At 41.6% G+C, this 24,880-nt stretch overlaps 1 long non-coding RNA gene and 1 pseudogene across 1 annotated transcript; both read left to right on the top strand.

The window, feature by feature from the left end:
• Positions 1-2,536: 2,536 nt before the first annotated feature.
• Positions 2,537-5,468, top strand: LOC120417753 (uncharacterized; annotated as a pseudogene).
• An 8,718-nt stretch (positions 5,469-14,186) lies between these two features.
• On the top strand, positions 14,187-15,498 carry LOC120417775 (uncharacterized). Its single transcript, XR_005605506.1, has 3 exons — positions 14,187-14,455; positions 14,562-14,694; positions 14,793-15,498. It is a non-coding gene; the product is annotated as an uncharacterized LOC120417775 (long non-coding RNA).
• Positions 15,499-24,880: the final 9,382 nt, after the last annotated feature.

Below are 24,880 nucleotides of genomic sequence, written 5' to 3' on the forward strand. Positions count from 1 at the left end.
TAGAACAAACCGAGCAATATTTACAAATACTGCCTCTTAAATAATTATTTCAAAAATATATACATTTGGTTTTTCGAGGTTCATTATTTCGTATGAAAATAACCAGAAATTTCAAAGAATTCAGCCATTCTCGGAACCCATCCGGCTTCATCCCTCTTTAATTAGTCCATATCACGATGGCGGTTGAACAAACTTTTGCATCCCTTCCCCTCTTACCACCCCCAAAAACTGCCATCAAGAGTGACAAGTGCCAAAAAAGTGTGAACAAAAATCGATTCCCTACTAAAGACGCTCCTTCTGTGCAAGAAATCAGCTGATTTCTACCAAACCGGCTCATCTCGGCGACTCTCTTAAAATTTTGTTTGAAAACAATTTAAGTTTTCGCATAAATTTTAACAACTGCCACCGGATTTTCGCTGAATGGCGGCGCTGTATTAGTGAGCAAGTGAGAGAGGCGAGGACTTTCCGGCGGCGGAGTCGGTCTCACTCACTCACTCTCACTCTGGTGAGACTGTCGGCGGCGGCGGTGACTTTCAAAAGTTTTGATATATTTGCCCAAACGTTGAAAGTTTTTGTGTTAAATTTAAAATTGAAACTTTTTCGGGGGCCGGCTTTATTAAACCCGTAAAACTTTGGATCAGACGCTACTGGAAAAGGGAGGGGGGGGCTTGGCCGGTTTGGGTGAAAGTTAGTAATAATAATAGAAACTTGCTAGACAACTCGCTCAACTTTGGCGCGAAGCCCATCGCTCTCTCATTCTCTCTGGAGGAGGAAACAAAGTTTAGGGAAAGTAATCATATTATTTCCGATGACTTCGGCACACTTTTCAAGGTCGCCACGTGGCTGCGATGTGTACTTGAAAAAGTGGGTTAGAAACCCTTGTTTTTGCCACCCCCTTTGGTGAGTTGGTGTTTGCGACAGGGGGGTGAAAATGAGACTAAAGTTTATTTTTAGCCCTAATAACGGCAGTTTTAACCTGGAAAGAAATTAAAGTAGAGTTGAGACACCTTTAAGAAATGTCTGCTACCAAAGCGGAAACTTTGAGGAAACAACACTCGATTTCCCCTTTCGATTAAATCGTTTCGTAAAGTTTGATTGCACTGCAAGGGGTTGACAGCTCTGAAACTACCCTCTTGGTGGCAGGAGAAAAAAAAAGAAGAAGTTTACACGAGTCATCATCGTTCGCTTCATAAATCTTCTATTCTCAGATCCGTACGATGTGTTAAGCTCAATTGCCATTAAAATCGAATAAAAATACAAATGTTATCAATAAAATGTTCCCCCATAACCAGTAGTTGCTAGAATCGATTCAGGCGCCTTTTGTCTAGTGCGGAAAACTCGAAGAGGAAATTTTCCCCGATAAAGTACAAGGGAAATTGCCAACCATTCACATGTGCTGCACACGATTGAGAGAGGATGCGATATGTGCCGATAGACAGGAAATGCATAAATCATGTATCTCAACTTCGGGATGGAACCACTTCCGCTGGTTTTGCAGCGGTCGGGCGGGGAACGAGGCTACTTTATTGAAAGAATTTGAATGGAATTTGTTGTATATTTTTTGTTGTTTTGGGCATTTTGTTTAGTTTTAATGCAATTTAGTTTAACAATATGCAATATTGTCTCGTATGGAATCAAAACAAATCAATTCATTTGGCAACTCATTTTGTTATTCCGGAGCCGATTGCCCATTACCCTGACCAGAAAAATTGTTTTTTTTTTTATCTCAAGTGGTACCCCCTGGTTTGATTCTCTAGGCCAGTGGTCACCAAACTGCGGCCCGCGGGATGGTTTTAAATTGCTATGTGATCCGGGCCACTTAAAAATCATCATGCCAAGCTCTCTAAAAAAAACTTGATGAACTAGTTTTCTTCAATAAAAACAGGGCTGCGGAGTCGGGTCATATTTCAAACGACTCCGACTCCGGCTTTCTGAGATTTACTGACTCCGACTCCGACTTTACTTTACTGACTCCGGCTTTCAGCTCCAACCAACTCCGACTCCGACTCCAGCTTTAAACAAATGGTTGGCTCCGACTCCGACTCCACACATTTTTAAATACTAGACAATTTTTTTTAAAACATGGATAAATAGTATAACCGTCACCTGGGGCGAATCGGGACTACAGTCTGAATAGGGACAGTATGTTTTAGAACACTTAAAAGTTTAAAATTTGGGAATGAATGAACACATTTTGTTACTCTGAATATTGCTTCAACTGCTGTCCCAATTCGACCCATGTGTCCTTCCATCGGATGAGGAAGTAAAATGTCGGTCCCGGCCTTGGTTGTTAGGCCGTTAAGTCATTCCAGGTGTAGGAGTCGTCTCCATGCCATAAGTACAAACAACACACCAAACTAAGCCCACTCCGGTGGAATCGCTGGCGGTGGTTGGACTCGCAATCCAAAGGTCGTCAGTTCAAACACTGGGGTGGAAGGTTCCTTGGAGTAGAAAGAGGTTTGGGTGCTCTCCCCATTCAAGCCTTCGGACTCCTAGGTTCGAGCAGAAACTTGCAATAGAGACCACAAAAGACCCGGGGGCTAGGGGGTGGACATATAGGTTAATAGACCATTAACATATTAAAATAGATGGTTAAAGTATTGATATTTCGTTAATTTATTGACGCAAACCCACCTTTTCATTTTCACCGTTTTGACAAATCTTGGTTTCCCATCCTAATTCTTTGAGCGTGTGCGAAAAAATGAATGCGTGTGGGACGCCATATTCCATTGTTGTTGTTGTGCTCGGGCGGTAAAGAAGTGTAAAATTGTTCGGTGTTGTTTTTCTTCAAAAAAATAAGTTTGAGTTTGATGTTTCCGCAGAGATGGTGAGTAAATTTGTGTGCCAGCAAGGAAAAATATATATTCATAAGTCCTTGTACCAAATTTAATCCTACTAGCCACGGTCAGCCCGGCCGGAAGATTCCGGGAATCAACAAACCCGCGAATGGTTGTAAGAAACAGAACCAGCGATGGGTGTCCGAAAGCGGCCCACGGAAAAGGAGCAGTTGCTGGAACCGGTGCCGGTGTTTTGCCACGATGAGGACAAACACGAATGGAGCGACCTGCGCGTTGACTGGGGCAACATTGCCATCCTGTTCTTTCTGTACCTGCTGCAGGGTATTCTAATGATGCTGGTGGCGGCCTTCCTGATGATGTTGCAGAATCGCGGCGCCAGCTACAAACAACAGGTGCATGTTGAATGTTGGGCCGGTGATGCGTCTTATCTCGATGAGGTTGTTGAGATGAGTTGCAGGCATAACGCGTCGCGATAACAATTGTTAAACATTTCAGGCCGAGTTCAGCTTTGCGCACTAGTCGTTCAGTATGAAGCTGCTGTGGGCGCCGATCGTCGACTCGCTGTACTGGTCGCGCTTTGGCCGGCGCGTCCCTGCTCATCCCGACGCAGTACCTGATGGAGTTGTTTATGCTGATTCTCAGCCTGCACGGTGATCTTTTTGGCACTGCGGCCGTCGTCTGGTTCACCCCGGCCATGATCTACGACCTCCACGTTCCGTACTACTACTATCTGATCCTGCTGACCAAGTACGGTCTGTATCAGATCGCTCTCTACAGTATGTTTGTTGCGGTGCTGGCGTTCTTTACGCGAACTAGCGGCTGTCGGCGGAACGTACATGACACTGCTCAACACGCTAAGCAATCTGGGCGGAAACTGGCCCACCACCGTGTGCTGTGGATGGTCGACGTGCTGACGTAGCCGCTACTGCTGGTGAGGAGGGGAAGAAGGAGGAACCGCCTACGGCCGGCAACCAGTGGCGACAGGGTAGTGGCCGGAGCCGGAGTACGCGTATGCGACTCGGTTTGGACTGCTGCTGCAGGTTGCGTCGGAAGACACCGAAAACGAGCAAGTTTCTGAGCTTGACGGATCGAACCGGGGTGACGGTGTCGATGATCCGTCGACAGATGGGTTGGACCGATAGTGAGGAGCAGATTAAGGCGACGCCGTCACCGATCAACCGATCCGTGGCGATTGAAGCCGTTGATGAATTTGCGGATGGTTTGCTAACGAAGCCAATTCAGTGGAAGAACATTACGACTCGGCTGCATATTCTGGCTCAAACGGCTAAGCAACCGTTCACGGTAAAAAGTTCTACCCGCACACAATCTTCTCTTGATCAAGCGATCCCTCCGGTGTCGTCAGTGCGACCACAACGCGACCAAGTCCGAGTACAACCCGAGCTCGATCGAGTACCGCATTGCGAAGTTCTCCGCGCTTCATCCGGTGCGAGCCGCTCATGTTCAACCAGAAGGCCATCCTTTTGCTGAATCTAATCAATCCAACCATCAAAGACATGACCATCACGATAATGGAACCGAACCAACCGACGAGGAGGAACGTCGCATGATCGAAGAGCTCAAACTGTCCGCGGACCATCTCATCGTTGTCCTCTTCGCTGATGCTGGTCGGCCGCGGGGTCGAATAGCAGACAAAGAAAAAAGCCAGAACGAAAAATTGAAAAAAAAAACACAGATTCGAACAGCTTTAAATTATGAATGTATTCAAATAAAGTAATGTTTTCGCTTTTTGATAATTAGCTAATAAAAAAAAGGGTGTGGAGGGGCATGTTTCCATGTGCATCATGTCAAGGGCCTTGAACACCTTGGCAAGAACGCTAGCGATGATGGGTTCATGGCCAGCGGACAAAGCTACACCGGAAGTCGTGCTAAGGACATGTCTACCTGTTCTCATGCGTTCTTCCTGAAGGAATTTCTTCAGATTGGTCTGTAGTTCTGAGCGCCTGGGATTCTGAAGGCGGTTCCTAAGAAGCCACAGCAAAAGTCTAGCCGGGGATGCTGGAAAAGGGGAAGGGGAATTGTGGGGGAACGAAATAAACATACAAGTTTTGCTTTTGATTCAAGGGCAGCTTGATGGGCTCCAACAGAAAACCATCTGAAAAAGGTTTTTGGCCTCGTTGATGAGCTTCATTGCACATCGCCGCGAAAGTTTTTGGGCTCCACAGGACTCAAAAAATATGATGGTGGACCGTTCCGAATGCTAGATTTTTCTTTGCCAGACGGCCCACGCAGAATGAGCATAAGGTGCCGCCGGTTTTGGCTCTGATGAACCTCTTCTGGCACTGCACGACTCAAAAAGCATAACTGTTGACCGTTGCGGATGCTTCCACGAACTCCCCGTCTTCGTTTTTGGTAAAAAAAAATCTACCCTTTCAGGCGGCCACCACCATATCCCCGTCCACGTCTTTTCTAAAGATATTTCTTCCTCCGACGGCTCAGGCATGGCACACAGATTCCGTTGATTCCGGATCAGATCCGTTTTTAACTTTCCGAAAAGGCAAGTACATGTTTTTGTTTGTCAGCTGTCAAAATGTACCGAGATTTATAATACACGGTGGGAACGCTAGCTCAACTATTCGTCAGTCTATTGATAAAAATATCAAAACCCCGTCAATAGATTAACGAATAATAAAAACATTAATTCTGTCCAACCCCTAGCCCGGGGGTCGTTAATGTGGATGGTTTGATTTTGATTGATTTTTTGTCCTGATTTGCCCCAGATGACGGTATTTAAATACTCTCTAAGTGTCATATTTTTCTGAAGGAAAATCAGTTCGAATCACAAAACGGAAATAAAGTTTTTTGGTTACAAGTTTTATACGTTATTGAAATAGTAATCAAAAATTATCTCCAGTTTTGAAGGCATTTTAAGAAGAACAGTTTTGTAAGTACATTTTGATTTATTTACTGAACCTCAAATTTACATTTAATTTAATCAAAGCTTATAAATTTAAATATTAAATTGTTATTTTTTTAATCAATCATTAAAAGACACCTAGCCTTAATGATCGATTTAACATATAAATTCACGCTTAAGAGGTTCTTTTCAAATATCCGTGACCTAGACAATATTTTACCTAGGAATATGTGATTTGTTTAAATTTTCAAATTTTCTATATATTTTAAAGGACGAAGCGTTATGAATGATCGTTCCGTCATATTGGCGTTGGATATACAGTATGCGAAAATTCTTACTGGTTGAATAATATGTTGAAAGTATTAGAAAAATTAATTAAAATGCTATAATTTTCTATACTTTTTATTATCAGTTTCTATTTGGTACTGAAATCTTGATATTTTTTCAACGATAATTTGCAACGATATCAAAAAAGATTGCCTGCGGATCAACATTAGCAGATTTTAGTAGATAAATAGTAAACATTAGGATATATTTATCATATTTAGGCTTAGTGATTTTTCACGCTCGAAAATTGCAAATTTCACGGCGACCTCTATTTCAAAATACCAAATTTCACGAAAATTTCGCGGAACGTGAAAAATGTTAAAATAACTCTGAAAATCTTGCGTTTAAATCACAAAAATAACGTGTTATGCTTTATTATATATTATTCTTTAATAAACTAAAAATCTTCACTAGATTTGAACGTGACACAAAAAAAAAATCTCCTAATTTTCAAAAAAGTTTCCACTTGGTTTATGGATGGATGGATGGGATGTTTTTATTTAAAAATAAAAACAAAAGTGCTCGGATCGGGCTCAAAATTTTTCTGGGGGTTCCCTGGCCGAAATAATTTGACCCGTTTTTTTGTTTGGCCATTAGGGTGACCTACGCCGTGTTAAGGTGGTCTAAAAAATTGCCATTTTCATCGATTTTCGCAAAAACCACTTTTTTCGAAAAATCGTAACTCCTCGCCATTTCAACCGATTTCAATTAACTCATACGCATATGAAAGGTGATATGTTGGCCTTTCAAAGAAAAGTAATAAGAAGTTTCTAAAATCTAGCCTAGCATATGAAAAGGGCGTATGAAACATTAAAATGCCGTTTTGACGGTGTCTGGACCAAAGAGCCTATGTCTGAAAATATTTTTAACCCGGATTCCCCAGACATTTCTACATAACATACTAAAAAATGGGAGGAGTTCATTAACAGGATTCCGAGTTATGAAAAAAACGAAACTATTGGCACTACGCCCCCCGGGGCATGGCCTTCCTCTAACGTGGGATTTCTGCTCCAGCGCCTCTGACGAGACAGGAGAAACCGGGACCGACGTTTTACTTCACCATCCGATAGAAGCTCAGTGGATAAGGCGGGAATCGAACCCGCGTCTCATAGCATCATCGGGATCGGCAGCCGAAGCCGCTACCCCTGCGCCACGAGACCCACAGTTATGATTTTTTGAAAATAAATCCGCGTTTTTCGACGCGCCGCGCGCAAAACCGGAAAAAGACGAAATCGGCAAAAAAGTCAACTTTTTCACTAAAACTGCGATAACTTTAAAATTTCAGCGATGACCTATACATGTAATTTTACATAAAAGTCCTTTTGACACCAAATTTTTATCTCATCACCGTTTCAGGCTGCAAATTATTGAAAAACACCTCTTTTTCGAATGTTCAAAAATGAAAGGGGTTGTACCGCCCCTCCGTCACAAGATATCAAAAACGGACCTCAGATTCGTGATCAGGGACAAAAGTTACCCCTTAGGACAAAGTTTCACGAAAATCGAAGAGGGGTCGGGGCAACTGCTGTGTGAGTTGGCGGAGAATTACCCATAAGAGTTTGATAAATTATTTTGAGAAAAATGGTTACATTTTCACGCAAACATAAAATTTCACGGGATTTCTAATTTGATCGAATCTTATCAGACCCTAGCGCAGCCAACCTTTCGAAGGGATCCTGGAGAGTGCCTTAGGTTAGATGACGCCTAGCTCTCTTCTTGTCATTTATTAAAATTTGTAGTGTGCCATTGCATTGGAATGCATTGAAACATCACAAGCGTTAAAGCGGCCTACTGAGTAAAGCCGTATCACAAAGATGATTCATAATTGGGTTGAGTTTGAGCACAGAGTGTTCGAACAACAACAAAATTCTGAATCGACAGGGGAGGAAGAAGCGTGGGGACATACCACCATACGCTCCGAGATTTGGTTGTATTCGTTGGGAGCACCATGCTAAGAAGGTTTGGTACTCCGGGACCCTCTGAGATGGGACATTGTATTTCCACGAATAGGGGGATGGCGTCGCTATTTTTAGACCACATTTTCCACTTTTTCGCATCGAAACCGACTACTTTATCGACTTCATTTTGCTGGGCGAGATAGGACGCCGTCTATTTTTAGACGATGACTCAGCACTTTTCCACTTTTGCACTTAAAAAAACCAGGTGGCAGCACGATGTAACGCCACGTCCCTATACCCTGGATACTATTTGCCGTGATTATAGCGCCACAGCTCGCTCTCTGTAACAGTATTCCTAATTCCAGTTCACGTTCACCAAGTCGTCATGTCCTAGTGGTTAGCATTTTTGCTTACCAATCCAAAGGACGGAGGATTGAACCCCCGCCTCGAGCGACTTTGATTTTTCGTTCATATTCATCATTTCAGATTTCTATGTTCTTAACTTTTTCGTTGGAAGCAGATGGGAATCGAACCTAGAACCATTCGCTTACAAAGCGAACACCGTAACCAGTCAGCCACGGCCGCTCCTAACATAAAATTTCACGGATTTCACGCTGTCCGCGAAATCGTGAAATTTTACTAACCCTAAATGATTATATCAAAATTAGTTGCAACTTTTTTGATATTTTTTGCCAGTGTCAATTATTTTAAATGCAACACTCTCATTTTTTTGTACTTAGTTATGAACAAAATGCTCATGTTGAGTTCCAAGTAATAGATTGTTATAATCGTTGATTATTTGTTGGAAGAGTTAGTATTCAGTGACTTTTTCCGATTTCCAAAAACAGTGATTATTATCTGTGATCCTTTTATGAACCTCGTTACTTTTTTCCATAAAAAAAAAACATTTACTAAAAAACTCTAACACATTCGATTTTGGCGTAAAAGATGACGTGAGTGTGTACTTTTTCAGAAAAATACATACTCAGCAAAAAATCCGATGGTAAAATCGCATGCAAAAGCATGCACATCACCTTCGTCAAAATAAACACTTAATATTACACACTGCATGTACAATTTTTGCAAACACAAAAAAAAAAGTTGCAACCGATGGGATTCAAACCCAGCACCAACAGTAAGGACTGGCGCCTTAGCCAATCGGCCATCGGACCGATGAAGAATGGAAAGCATAAACACATATATCCGCTTGACATTTCGGTCGAGTAGGTTTCCCATACTGATGTTCTACTTATTTCAGAGTGTAAAATCACATAAAATTCCATAAAATAATGTAATATTTATTTTACAACCAGGTCTTTTACACGCAGCTGGATTACTACTTTTCTAGCTGTGTACCAATACCATACCAATCAGCTTATCAAGAATGTTGTTTCATGTTGCTCGGTTCTGGACTGCAGCTCGCCAGTCTCCTAATATTTTTTTCCGTTTCCCGGGAAATTCTGAACCCGGAAAAATTAGACGCTCTACATGCATTGGTTAAAGTCGGTTAAAGGTTAAGTTCTAGTGTTTGCATGAATTAAGATTGTGTTCTACCTTTTTTTTGGTTTGAGTTATATAATCTGCAAATACCAAGATTTTAATTTAAATTCTATATGTTTGATATCACGTAAAACTTAAGTGAAAATTTAATTGAAAATCAAAAAACCTTTAAATTCAATATGAGCAACAACAATCCCTACGCACCTTGCGCTGACACACACTCAATTAAACTGCAACCCCTCGTGTTTTTTAACGCGTGACTCACCCCTCGGGCAAAATGTGCGTGCAGTGCGTAAACATATCACACATCCCTTCCTTTGCACTGCATTCGCAGTGCAGCATAAAATCCCTCCCGGGAACGCCGGGGGAGGGGAAAATGACTGCCGATGACTTCTGGGTGGTGCGTAAAATACACGCATGTTCGTGCGTACGGGATGCTTCATTCAAGAGTGCAAAATGCAAGTTTTCCCTCTAGGGGGTTTGTGGTGTGTGTTGTTCAACAAGTTGATTTAGGTAGGCCAATGAAGTCAGTCAAGAGCAGCACATGCGACGACATAGACTGCAGTAATCAAAACCACTTGAAAAGCGATTATGATAAACCACCCCCACTCGAGAGTGTTTATGTATTTTGCATGTGAGTTTGTTTTCAATCCACACCCCACCAAGGAATGTTTATATGGGGACGAGAAATCGTAAACTGTGATGTTATTACCGTGAGAAACTTGCTTGACAAATTGATTCGAAGGGGGTTGTTCAGAATACCAAGCAGAAAAGTATTAAAAGACAAAAAATCGAATGTCTTTGTATTGACAAACTTTTATTGTGTGTTATTTGTATTAATAATTTCAAAAACACTTACAACCCTCAATATTTTTTGTCTACTAAAATTCATGGCTTTGGATATGTCTTCAGCTTAAATAATCCATCCAAAACGTAAAACAATTGACTTTAAGGCTTCCCTTAATTCCACAAAATTTCTAATTTAAAACAGCCAGCTCTCCCGCGCTCTTTCTATAAATTGCACAAAAATCTAATCAAAAACTCAATCTCACGTCCCCTATAAATGGATATTCATATTTTTAGCAGCAGCTCGAGCTCTGGCAGAAACCATGCTTAGACGACGACTGTCGTTATGATTATGCTTTCTGGACTGTTGTGTGTGCTGTAAGTACATAATATTCATGATTTTCTCGCCGACTGGAGGACGCAGTCTCGGTCGGAACAGATGCGGATAATAAGCTGAGTGTAAATTTGATTCGTTTGTTTTAAGATGACGATTTTTGGGGGAAGAAGTGAGGGATTTAATTTTCCGTTTTATTTTTGCCACGGAGATTGCAGAATGAAATTCGTTACTGCCAAGTATTATTAAGATTATTTTTAAGTAAAATTGTAATGAGATGTTTTAAAAAAATTATCATTTTTAAATATTGAAGAGCCGGTTTGACCCTTTCCAATCCAACCCCGCACACGAGCTTCAACCTTAAACTAGCAGAAAATCAAAGTAACTATATCAATTCTTAATTGTAATAAAGTGTTCAGGCCGTGACTAATATTTTTCTATATTTATGTCCGTGACTTTTTTTTTTGTTTTGTGAACTTCGCCAAGAAAGGATGGATTGAAAAAACAAAAATCAGTTTGTAGCCATTAACCACACTTAAATTTAATAATGAAATGAAAAAAATAACCTTCTAATTTATCATACAATACTGCAAGCATTCTTGTTTATTCCTCAAGCATTCGCTTTCCTTTTAAAATTATTTGCATACATTAAACAAAGTCATAACTCAGCCGTGAAAAAATACCCAAGCAGGTCACATTTGCACCAAATCTAGAACTGCAACTTTAAAATACTCTCCCCTCCCAACTCCACCCCAAAACCCATTTCATTACACATTTCCCCAACAGTTCCAGCTCGTTTCCATGGGAGAAGGTTTGAAGACAAGCATTTTAATGAGCAATAAATTATGCAATTTGTGCAAAAGGCTTTGTACTGTTGCTGCTGCTGCCGCCGTATATATGCATATAGAGCTACGCCAAAAGAGTTGGGATGGGTTGGAGAGGTTGTTACAAGTTCCAGCCAGCCAGCAGAAATTTCACTATTCTGGTTCACCACCGCCCAAAAGCGTTGATGACGGTGTGTGGTGTGCAATCAACGTGGTCGGTTCCTTGTTCTTGTTGCTCTGCTGACACACCCGACGATGAACCTAATAAACACGTACTGAACATTCATAAAGATTTATTTCTTATGTTTAATTTGCGTATTTATCCTCGAGGTTAGTCTGCGGTCGGGAACGGATGAGCTTCCAGACAGTAGTGGCTTCTTCAGTTAGGTACAGTTATGTGCTGTAGATGAGCTTTTTGTATTATTGCCTACATTTAGGCTTAAAGTAGGTTTTTGATCGCGCCTAAATGTATGCAGTCTTAGAGTATCATCAGAAAATCATAAATAAATACTCAAAATCGTAGGTCTACTGTACAGGAAAGATAGTTTATTAAGCAGACTGTCTTAAGAGCTCCAGGAATCAGAGATTGCAAATATTAGATCTGCATTCATTCATATGATGATTCCCAAAACCGAGCAATTCTCATTTCGGTTGCACCTTTTTGAACCTCCCGAAACGACTTCCATCCGGTGTGGTTGTTTGTCGTATTTTTTATCGCAGCAAGTGTCACTTTTGATTGCCAAGAAAAATTCCCCCACCCACAATCGTCCCAAAAAAATCAAACTTTTCCCGTGCACCAAAATCTGAATGCCACCACTCCAAACAACAACGCCCACGACGACAACATCGAGCAAAAGTAACAATCGTCTCCGGCTGATTGCAAAGTCAATAAGGTTATCGAAACTTGCCCGGGGAGGTCCCCTCCTTCTCCTCGCTGTTGGTTGGGGAAATCTGTCCCCGCACCAGATTGGAAACATTTCCGTCCCGCGGCAATGATTGAATTAATTTCCCCGCAGGAGAAAACATTTTCAATTGAAAATGCGGGATTGGCCTGTTCAAGGTTTTTTTTTTCTCCTGCTGCTTGTTTGGGAAAATTGATTTCGATTGATATCGACGTGCAGTTAGGAGGTCGGTATAACGGCCACCGCGGAGTCGAACTCTTAATGAAAATGTAAATATTTACGAGCCGCGGTGGTCTGACTGTTTGAGAGAGGGGGACTTTTGGTTGCACTTTTATTGGGGAACATTTTGCTTAGAAGAATGTTAAAGTTTCAAGAATGCTAGGAATACTAGAAAAAGTTGATTTATTTATACTTCTTATACAAACAGTTCAACTCCCAAACATATTTTTTTAATTTGTGATGTTTTTAATTTGTTTTAGGATTTAAAGGATCATCTTATTTGTTTCAATTTAACCCTAATGTTTATCTTGTTTTATTTTTAGTATTTTGATATGCATTTATATTGTTTATTTTATGTAAATTTTTTGTAATATTTGGCCTACCTCCTATCATTACATATTGCCTTTCTAATTTGTTCATGTTTTTACAGTTACATTTTCAATTTTTTGCTTGTTTTACACATGTTCTGCTATAAAATGGCACTACTTTAGAGCCTTTCTTACTAAAAGATATAACTTCTTTCATTTGTTAACATCGACTTTGTTTATTGATAACGCCAGCACAAAAGAAAGTGACATGATACACAAAATCTTACGATGAAAGCAAGGTATTATTAATTATGTGTTTTCCAAAAGAAATTGAAAAAGCCATTTTCACCAAAACAATATTTTTAATCGTACAAATTCTTAATCAAACAAGCGTTTATGACAAACGACGCACACCGCTGTTTTGGTGTTCTAGTTTTGATACGAGCCCATAAACCGAATAAAGCAGGCACAAAGCAAAACCGAGGTACAACCCGGTCGGAAATTGCGGGCGCAATTCTGGCGTTCGTCTGGGGGCTTGCGCCAGCCATCTGACAGAATTTCCCCCAGATTTGCCCCAGATTTCTGCCATGATTTCTGGCGAATATGATACAAACCGGTTGTGCCCGACCGGTTTGTATCATATTCGCCAGAAATCATGGCAGAAATCTGGGGCAAATCTGGGGGAAATTCTGCCAGATGGCTGGCACAAGCCCCCAGACGAACGCCAGAAATGCGTCCGCCATTTCCGACCGGCTTATTGTTATGAGTGTCTGGCCCCGGTCGGAAATGGCGGACGCATTTCTGGCGTTCGTCTGGGGGCTTGCGCAAGCCATCTGGCAGAATTTCCCCCAGATTTGCCCCAGATTTCTGCCATGATTTCTGGCGAATATGACACAAACCGGTCGTGCACGGTTCAACCGATTGAACCGGTTGATTTTTGTGATAGACAGCTAGAAGAACTTTCGCCCGATTTTCGCCAGATTCATCTGGCGTTACGCAAATCTTGTCTAGGATAAGTGTGCCAAGTGTGTCTGAACTGCACGACAAACGTCCGCCAGCGCCAGACACTCAAATTTACCAGATTATTTTCCGAGTGGGGCACAGGCGGACGTTTATCATGCAGTTCAGACACACTTGGCACACTTATTCTAACCGGAAGTTTTGTGGAACGCCAGACGAATCTGGTGAAAATCGGGCAAAATTTCAGCCAGTCGTCTGGCAACAAAATCTACCGCCCGGTCGGAAATGGCGGACACAATTCTGGCGTTCGTCTGGGGGCTTGCGCCAGCCATCTGGCAGAATTTCCCCCAGATTTACCCCTGATTTCTGCCATGATTTCTGGCGAATATGACACAAACCGGTCGTGCACGGTTCAACCGATTGAACCGGTTGATTTTTGTGCCAGACAGCCCAATCAAACGGTTTTCCGCCTGACGGGTTCATTCCGCTTCGAATTCCGCTTCGAAAATTGTTTCGAAGTTTTCTAAACGGAATCTCCGGTTGGACTCCGCTTCGATTCCGTTTAATCATTTTTGCACTAGGGCGACACCTACTGGTGTGCGGTGGAACCTCGATGACATTTCGCCGCGATTCGCCAAAGCGGTTTTGGGTCTCGTCACAACTCAGGACGGTGAAGGATCCGGGCATTCCGGGTTAATTTTGGTCCGTTTCTTGCGTAAAAATGGTAAGATTTGTATTTTTTAATGTTTACAAGAAACTTAGTGACCGTATCGGAGCAATGTTCACGTTCACGACAATCGTGTAATTGTTTGTTTTTTTTTTTGTTTCAGGTTCCCTTTTCAGTGGTCCTTCGCCCAAAATCCTCTTGTTTGCATGGTTGCACTTTTTCTTTTCTCCAGCTGGAGGAGGAAGGCGACGCGGACTTTTTTTTGGGGCTGAATTATTGCTGCTGATTCTTAGGAGGTAAGTTTTATTGATAGATATTCCAAATGCCATGCTCGATCCTAAAACAAATGCTCTCTGGACCTATCCTAACCTAACCTAATGACAACTTCTTCCAGAGAGCTGCCCCCAGTACGCCCCAGTAGGACGAAAAGGAAACTACTTCCAGTTGATTTAGAATCGGCGAGTGTCCGGTAGCTGGTGGCGGCCACTGCCTTACAGGAATAAGGCCACGCTCCAGATTTTTACTATATCAATCGTCAAATCCGATAGCGTTGGATCGCCAGCACCACGATGACCACCACCGCAGTCGGTTGATGGCAAGGTCGCGATGATCAGGCCGTTGCTGGGAAACCTGCTGCAGAACGAGAGCGCCAGTACACATAAGTCCGGCAGCTGAAGAACCAAAACCCAGCGGATCCAAGATCCGGAAAAGGACCAGCTGCCTGATGCAAACCAAATAGCGAAACTCCGCGGAACGACTAGATTCTGCCAGCCAAAAAGAATGGAATGTCGAAATTGAAGGTCGTGGAGCTGCGGGAGAAGGCCGATCGGTCAACTCGCGGTTGCCTCAATGAGCGAGGTCGAATGGAGGTGGTGCAGATGACGAAGATTGGAGCCGATGATTGTGACCCGGTTCTGCGAGTGGGTGGTGACTCCGGAATGTAACCGAGACGGTAGAAAAGATCGCATCACTTTGGTCACTACTTTTATTGTAAAATCTTTTATATGAGATTAAAACTAACTATGGGATTTATGTGGTTTGGGGCTTTGTTTTCATTGTTTGCATTTTAAATAAAAAATTTTAAACCTTAAAAACACTCAGGCATTTTTTTTCTGGTTGAATACTTATTCAACCAAAGCAAAACAGAAAACTAGGAACAAAAAATAAGAAGAAGAAGCCGCTGTCAAAACTAACCCGTCCATTCCGTTTCGATTCCGTTTGAATTCCGCTTGAACCGATTTGCGGCGAAAATTCAAACGGAACCGGTTGTTGCGTTTGAAACGGAATACGTTTTAGAATCTAAAACGAACACTGTTTAGAATTCGAATCGAACTTTTTTCGCTCAAGCGGAATTCTAAACGGAATTCAAACGGAACGCGCTGAGTGGGAGCTAGCAGAACTTTCGCCCGATTTTCGCCAGATTCATCTGGCATTACCCAAAACTTGTCTAGGATAAGTGTACCAAGTGTGTCTGAACTGCACGACAAACGTCCGCCAGCGCCAGACACTCAAATTTACCAGATTATTTTCCGAGTGGGAATATGTGTACCATTTTTCGGAATGTTCGGTTTAGTCCGGTCAGAGGTCCGGTCCATTACGTCCATGCGATTCCCAAATACAAGATTACGGCAGTTCCTGTTTCCCGGGCTATCGTGGAATCACAGATCTGTGGTGGAATCAAATTTTGATGATTTCCGGGCTTTCTCCAGAAAAGCCGAATTGTTTATTTTCCTGTTGAAAAAAGTAAAAGATTTATTAGTATTTAGATTCAATTTTATTGGACAAGTAGCTCACCAAAATTTCATGTTGCAGGAAAATACGTCTTCCTCCTCCAACAAAAGAATAAAAAAGAACTTTTCGGTTTAGCGAAAATTACGTCATTTTCGACAGATTTTTTCTGTGAGAATTTTCTAATAAAGTTCTTACAGAGTTCTGATAGGCCCGCTAGAATCATTCAAGCAGAATTTTAGCAAACCCAATCTTGCTAGAATTTCTCGTGTCTGGGGCAGGGAAGCTTGCCAGCATCTACGAAAGTGAGAGAGTCAGAGATAGCTATTTTTTAGAACCGCACCACTACACACTCAAACGCGATACCTTAGGTAGATAGCCATAGAGTTATCTAAGCCCGATCTCACGCACACTAGCACGCCATTTGTTTTGCTGGCCGGTACAAAATTTAACCTCAATCTTTTTCATTTACGTACACGCAATACATGCGCACGTAGATAACTCTATTGGCGTCGGGAGCATTGAAAACTTTGAAAACGATACAAACGATGAAAAGCTTAGAAAGCTCCTATTGGAATCCAATGAACTTTGTTAATGTGCGTGTGCGATTTTAGGAGCACACGGGAAACACATTGTTTGTAACCGGATGAATGTCCTACACCCAAAATTCAGAATCGAGATAATCGTTCTCTCAAAATTTATTGAGGGCTCAGTGCCAAAATCGATAGAATAATGGTACCAACTCACACCATCATAACAAATGAGTTCATTCGTTAGTTGAATCAATAAATCTCCAACAAGTGTCATACATCGACTTCTGACTTCTCCTTGGTCACCAAACTGTGGTGGCCGAGGCAGCTAAGTCATTGGATTGGTTTGTCAAAGGTCTCTGGTTCGATTACCGTTGTCGACACTTTTAGTTTTTTGTTTGACGGATGAACTTTTTTTGCAAATGAACCTCGAGAGAATAGTTCTATCGCCCATCTCGAGCTGTGTTCTCTGCGTCCGTGAATGGTACCACTATTCTCTCGACTCGAGACCATCATTCTCTCGGACTAGCGCTGCCAGTTTTGGGTGTATGTCACAAAAGTTTTTTGCATAAAATTAGGGCAGTTATGCAAAATCGGACAGGGCAAAAGAAACCGAAAAGCTACGATATCTTGCATGTTGTAGGAAACATCGGTAGATAAGCTACTAAAAACGAGTATATCTCGAGCCACAAAATATTGTGAAAGCAGACAAAAATCGAAACACGAGCGCAACCTGTCAAAGCCTGTTGCGCCACAGACTGATGTACACGCTTACGATAAACCGCTCCATTTTTGTATGGCGCAACAGATTGTTTTGCGCAACAGAAGAGATGCGCACTTCGGTTTGGTGGAAGCTGCATAATATATGCCCCAGCATTCTCGCGCCAGTATTCGAAGCTCAACTTGGCTACTTGTCGACTCGGCAGTGATGCAGTGTGATTTTTTAGAGATTTTTCCGATTACAATTTATGCTGAATCGTCATATTTACGAAGATGAAAATGATGTCCTGCCTGCCTGCCATAAAGTAAAACCTATACCTTTCTTTAGTAAGAAAGGCAAAACAGAGCCAACATTGATCTCTAAAAAAAACATCGGCAAAGTCACATACAACAGGTAAAACTTCGAACTCATAGATTTTCTAAAATTTAAAAAGTTCTTCTTTCCAATGCTTTTTAAAAATCAATAATTGGTTGAGAAATTTTGATTATTGGCGATTCTCTGAATCGAAGCCCGTCTAAAGGCGGTTTAAGAGCTCTTCAAAACAAACATTTTTATTTTTTAACAGGTCAATGTAGTAGAGTCAAAAGCTACAGCCATTTTAAGGCAAAATATGCAAATTTAAAACTTAAATATCTCAAAAAGGCGCTGGCCAAATTTTAAGCGCAAGGTTGCATTCGAATAATGAGATCTAGCACTAAAAACGTTGAAAATATCTCAGGGGTTTTTCTTAAAAATCGATATCTCTTCATTTGAAAATGTATTATTTCCAAGGTTCGAAAAATCGACAAACTCTATGGTTTTCCTTGTATTTTTTCCGCTGAATCTGAATCTGCGCTCAGAATTGAGCCAAAGTATCAAAAAAATTAAAGGACATATTTGGGGATTAGATAATAATTTTACATATAAACCTGAAATATGACGGAAGCCAATATAGTTTCTAAATTCCTATTGTTATTTCTCCAATTTAAGTAAAACTCTGCAAAATGGTTATTGAGCAAGCATGAGCATGAGCATGAGAGATCACCCATGGTTGCCCCTCCATTGCTGAACAGAACCGTAATATCCTTTCAGCACTACTGATTATAGGCTTCGACGATCTAGTGGTGTTTCCCTTATCAACAGCATGTATGAATGCGCTGAAAAGATAAAACACCATGATTGCTAAAGCTAGATCAGTTGCGAATAGGTAACAGTCATTGGCCACCAACGGCGCCCGCCATGTCAGTTTGTAGACCTCGATTTTAAGGGACGGGAATGTTAGTTAGCGCAGGTTGCTACTAGGGCAGCTGATTTACTCTGTGCTTACACCCCACGAGCGCCAGGAACCTGAAAACTTGTTAGTAGGATAGGGTGTTTGGTCAGGATTCATCATAGAAGATGATGATGCGACCCAAAATCATAGTGTTTGTTGAACGGTATTTTGTATTATTCTCAAGGCAAGCAATCGGAGGCTGCGGATGAGACATTTCCCGTTTATCTGTTGTTAAATTTTAAATGAAATGGTCTAGTCTTAGACAGCTGGCTGTGGAAAGATAGAACCAAAATCATTTGTAATTAAAACTGAAGGGTTAAACAGTGTAATTTTTAACTTGAGATGATTTCACGAGTTTTGAATGATTGATGTTTAGTGAGGTACTGATTAACTTTGCGAACGACGAGTTACGATGTATCGAGATGAAATGGTATGATAGGGTTTTGTTGTTGTTGCACATCGACAACGGACGCGAAAAATTTACCGACCCGACGAAAAGGCATCGCAAATCGAACTGACTGTCATCGGGACAGTCAAAGCCAGCCGCACCTTCACACGCACACACGCACGCGAAAAAAAACGAAAAACACACTGCGATGGACGCGAAAAATTTTGCGACCCAACGAAAAGGCATCGCAAATCGAACTCCCGGCTGTGATGTGTATCAAATACATCACTAACGAGAAAAACACACTGACGACGATCGACGAAACCGGAACGCGAAAAAAAAATGCGGCCCGAAGGACAGGCACCGCGAAACGGACTGGCTCAGCTCTGCTGTCATCGTGACAACCAGAGCTAGCCGCACCTTCACACACACGCGCACGCACTCACCCGAAATACACACCGACGACGATCGACGAAACCGGAACGCGAAAAAAAAAAAAAATGCGTCCCGACGGACAGGCACCACGAAACGGACTGGCTCAGCTCTGCTGTCATCGTGACAACCAGAGCTAGCCGCACCTTCACACACACACGCACGCACTCACCCGAAATACACACCGACGACGATCGACGAAACCGGAACGCGAAAAAAAAAATGCGTCCCGACGGACAGGCACCGCGAAACGGACTGCACTCTGCAAAATGGTTATTGTAAATGCTTTAAACTACTTTTTAACAAAAAGTTCTTCTAGAGAGATTTGTAACAGTTCAATCATTCAACATTCAATTGGCGATAGTCATTCCAAGTCTTCGAGTAAAGGGTTGAAATGCTAGGAAATAGTTCCCATCATCGTATCAACTTTCACAAGAGAGAAGAACAAAGACTCCCACATCTTGCTACAGCATTCAGTTGAGTCTTCTCAACGTTCCCCAGGCATCAGCAATAATCGAATTTCATCCTACATTAAACTACACAAATACCTGCCTTTCCCATTTGAAGATCCTGAGATGGTACGGTTCTCTCTCCTCGGAACATTGAAAATTGATTCGAGTCTTCTGCCTCACAAATTGTGCGTCTTTTATTGGTTCTCGGATGAGCGTTCCGGAACCACATCGACCGGAACCGAACCGACATCGCTGTGTGGGGCCAGGATTTGTCTTATTATTAGTACACCTTCTTACCTTTTGCCGAATTCCAAATGCAGCATCCAAATCGAATTCACTTCAAAAAGGGATGGGGTGAGTCGATGTACGGCAAAAGGATTTTTGCAGCTTGCGAAATGATGGTCCTCGGAACGAATTTGATGGTGATTGGAGTGAGCGGAGCACGAGGACTTTTTTCGTCTTTGCCGCCGTGTCGATTGACGATTGGATTATCGTGTTTTATCGCCATTGACAGACTTCTTGCAGGGATTCACAGCAGCAGGATTCGATTAAACGTGATTGCTGCTGCTGTTACACAAAAAAGAGTTTCACATAACCGTGAATCAGAGGGATGAAGCTCGAGCGACAAGTTTCAGATTTATTCCGGAGTATTACCTTACGTGCCAGCAATTGAAAAAAAAAAGAAAAACAAAGATTTTCAGTTTCAGTTCAGTTTCAGTTCAGTTTCAGTTCAGTTTCAGTTCAGTTTCAGTTCAGTTTCAGTTCAGTTTCAGTTCAGTTTCAGTTCAGTTTCAGTTCAGTTTCAGTTCAGTTTCAGTTCAGTTTCAGTTCAGTTTCAGTTCAGTTTCAGTTCAGTTTCAGTTCAGTTTCAGTTCAGTTTCAGTTCAGTTTCAGTTCAGTTTCAGTTCAGTTTCAGTTCAGTTTCAGTTCAGTTTCAGTTCAGTTTCAGTTCAGTTTCAGTTCAGTTTCAGTTCAGTTTCAGTTCAGTTTCAGTTCAGTTTCAGTTCAGTTTCAGTTCAGTTTCAGTTCAGTTTCAGTTCAGTTTCAGTTCAGTTTCAGTTCAGTTTCAGTTCAATTTCAGTTCAGTTTCAGTTCATTTCAGTTTCAGTTCAGTTTCAGTTCAGTTTCAGTTCATTTCAGTTTCAGTTCAGTTTCAGTTTCAGTTCAATTTCAGTTCAGTTTCAGTTTAGTTTTACATTTCACAAAAATATTTCAAGATACAAAACACTCGACACTCGACCTCCAATCAACCTAAAGAATCCAAAAATCTCCATAATCCGGTTTCAAACATGCTCCTTTAATAACCCTGCCTGTCACAACATTTGCATCGATTTGTCGTTCCAATGGATGCCGACAGCCAGTAATTCCAGCCAAACCGACCCGGTTCCGGTCAGAAACTTCAGTTCGTCCCAAAAACCTCGACCGAGACATGTCCAAATTTGAAAGCAGCAGGTTTGCATATTGGCACATTTTGGGTTCACCACCAGATTTGTCGTCAAAATCATAAATTTCAATGAGTTTCGCCCGGGACAAATGAATAGAAATTGTTACGGCTTTTCACCCGAAGCATAAATCTATTTATTTATTCACATATGTATGAATGGAACTCTTTGAAAGACGGCGCTGCGCTGTCGTCAAGTTCTGGACCCTCAATTTTTGAACACCCGTAAGATGCCGCTTGCTGAAGGGGAAATTTAATTTGCATCTATATGTTTTCTTCGCCCCGGCGAGAGAGTCCTTTTCAGAGTCGTCCACCAGATCTTCCACTTTTCCTGTCGGTGCTCACCCAGCGGAACTCCACCCGGCAGCGGACGTTGATTTCTGTGAATAGAGAAGTCCATTTGCTGCCAACCCCAGCTCAAAGTCAGCTTTCTTCCATTGTGTCAACCAACTCTCTGGGACGCACAGCGGAATGTGACTCACATAACCGAAAAGTTGGTTGAAAATTTCGCTGCGAAAAAAAAGTGTCCCGGAATCCTTTAAATATTTAATTCTACTCGAATTCATAAATGTAAACTTGTACCGCAAAACGTTGCCGACGACGACGACGAGCAAGAAACAGCCAAGAATCGTGTCAAGCATTCTAATTAGTCCTTCCTGATACCTGAGTAACAAGCTCAAGAAAGAAAAAAAAACCTGTAAAAATTCCTCCTAATCACTTGTACAGTGTATGTTGTAACAACAACAAGCAGCTTGAGAAAAACGCCCGAGACTTTTTAAATTGGTGTAATGACTTGATGTAGTCAAGCTGCTCCCTTGCAGGATTTTTCATCCCCAGCTGAAAAAAGGACGCCGACGATGGCACGAAAACTACGTGCTACAACATTTTGGGTGCGATTTGGTATGCTCATTATAAAATTACACATCACGTGAAGTGAACGCGGGGAAGCGGGGGAATTTCAGTGAAGAGCTTGGCAAAATTGTTAAAGTTGAATTTTGGGGAATCACAGATAAGGAACATATTCTCTTCTTTGGTGGTAAAACAGCCACTTCAAGAAATGTTCTGTTTTGATTCAAACAAGTGAATGTAAGAAAACCTAATTTGTTTTGTTTTTGGAAATTGGAAATTAGAAATTGGAAATTGGAAATTGGAAATTGGAAATTGAAAATTGAAAATTTGAAATTAGAAATTGGAAATTGGAAATTGGAAATGGGAAATTGGAAATTGGAAATTGGAAATTGGAAATTGGAAATTGGAAATTGAAAATTTGAAATTGGAAATTGGAAATTGGAAACTGGAAATTGGAAATTGGAAATTGGAAATTGGAAATGAAAATTGAAAATTGAAAATTGAAAATTGGAAATTGGAAATTGGAAATTGGAAATTGAAAATTGGAAATTGGAAATTGGAAATTGGAAATTGGAAATTGGAAATTGGAAATTGGAAATTGGAAATTGGAAATTGGAAATTGGAAATTGGAAATTGGAAATTGGAAATTGGAAATTGGAAATTGGAAATTGGAAATTGAAAATTGGAAATTGGAAATTGGAAATTGGAAATTGGAAATTGGAAATTGGAAATTGGAAATTGGAAATTGGAAATTGGAAATTGGAAATTGGAAATTGGAAATTGGAAATTGGAAATTGGAAATTGGAAATTGGAAATTTGAAATTGGAAATTGGAAATTGGAAATTGGAAATTGGAAATTGGAAATTGGAATTGGAATTGGAATTGGATTTGGATTTCTGCTACAATATAAAATGATTTAATATATTTCTATTCATGATTTTTGGTTCAAAGGGGGGACTATAAGCTATTTGATACCACAGAACATAAAAAGACGTGAACATGTAGAAAACATATTTTAACGAATCTATTCTTTTTTTTAATTTTTGTCAGAAACAAAACTAAGACAAAGAACGAGTTTGAAGAATCAGGCTTGACATTTTAATAAAGGTATCAGCTAATTATAAACACCATCAAATAAATTCAATATTAGCCCTTTCCCCCGGAAGACAAATCACTGTTAAAAAATACCTCTTTAACATTTTCCCCCCGCCGGAAGCGAATCGTCCTCTCTGCAATCGAAGCCGGAAGCTGCCGGCAGATACCGGCACCAACGAGCGGAAAAGAGTTGCCTACGGTAGGAAATTGATTCATTTGCAAATTTCCTTCCCCCTTTCCTTCCTGCCAACAAAGAGACTTCAGTTTTCCACGGATCTCAGTGCAGATTTTGCGCTTTTTCCAGTTTCCTTTGATGATCAGTGGAAAACTCTGCGAAACGCTGCTGGTTGCACTGAGAAATTCAAAGTTCAAATTTTCTTCCACATTCTACACAGTTAGAAGACTTTTGGAAATCTGCTCCTTTCCGTCCCAAGTGGAATCCAGCCGGCGAATATTGATATTTAAACAAGCTGAACTTTGGACAGGATTTGCTCGCTAAAAACCGGAGCTGTTGCTAACTAGCAGCAGACAGGGTTGTTATCTGAAGCAGATCTCTCTGCCGAGGAGCAAAATCAGCAAACGCTTGCAGAAAAACTACTATAACACACAGACACAAACACTTTGAAAAAGAGTTATCGGCAGTGGGAAATCTTCTGTAGGAAAAGGGAAGAGCAGCATCAGACTGATTTTGCAAACGTTGTCAGAAGAAACTGTAAACATGTAATCAGTCGGATGTTTCTTCAAAAAGTGCCAAGTTTTTGGGCCCGGTCTGCAAATTTCAGGAGGGGAAGGTTGTTTGTGCTGATCGAAGACATTTCCTTCTGATTAATTACCGAACTATAATGCTAGGATTTCGAGGAAAGACGATGGCAAAATTGTGTGGATAAGCATTCAGACGGTGTCTTAAACTGAACTGAAACTGAACTGAAACTGAACTGAAACTGAACTGAAACTGAACTTGTCATATCTTGGCAACACTGCGCGCCAGGATTGGCGTCACCTGTTCTGCACCACCCTGGTCGTGCGCGCTGACAGCTGAGCTGCCGCGCAACCAACAACAACATCCGTCATTCCACCATCAACAACAAGAAGAGCAACAACGTGCAAACTATTCTCTGTACTTAAAACCTAGTTTAATAAATGTATTAATAGTTAGTTGCTTGTTAATCTTTGCTGCCATCCGTCCCGCCTTGCCTCCGCCACCCTCGGATACAACAGTTGGCGACGAGGTAGTGGATTCGCAAGGGAAATACGGACTTTGCGGAACCTGAAAGTGCGATGGTGCTGGAGGGGGAAAATGCGGCGCCTGCTGCGCCATCAACGTTAACGTTCGAACCTTTCGACCCGGCCGCAACGAAATTCGATCGTTGGGTCAAACGGCTGCAAGTGTCGTTTCGGATCATCAAGGTTGCGGAGGCGGTCAAGCGGGACAACATCCGACACGAGAAGTTCAAGCCCGGAACTTCGAATCATCAAATCGAGCGAGTGCACAAACCAAGCTTCAAACCGGAGGGAAACTACACAACTCGCCAAGGAGCATGCGGTCTGCTACGGGGCGACACGGATTGTGCGCGTCGAGAAGATGCGGAACTCG

This window comes from Culex pipiens, chromosome 1, assembly GCF_016801865.2.
Source record: "Culex pipiens pallens isolate TS chromosome 1, TS_CPP_V2, whole genome shotgun sequence".
NCBI classification, from domain to species: domain Eukaryota; kingdom Metazoa; phylum Arthropoda; class Insecta; order Diptera; family Culicidae; genus Culex; species Culex pipiens.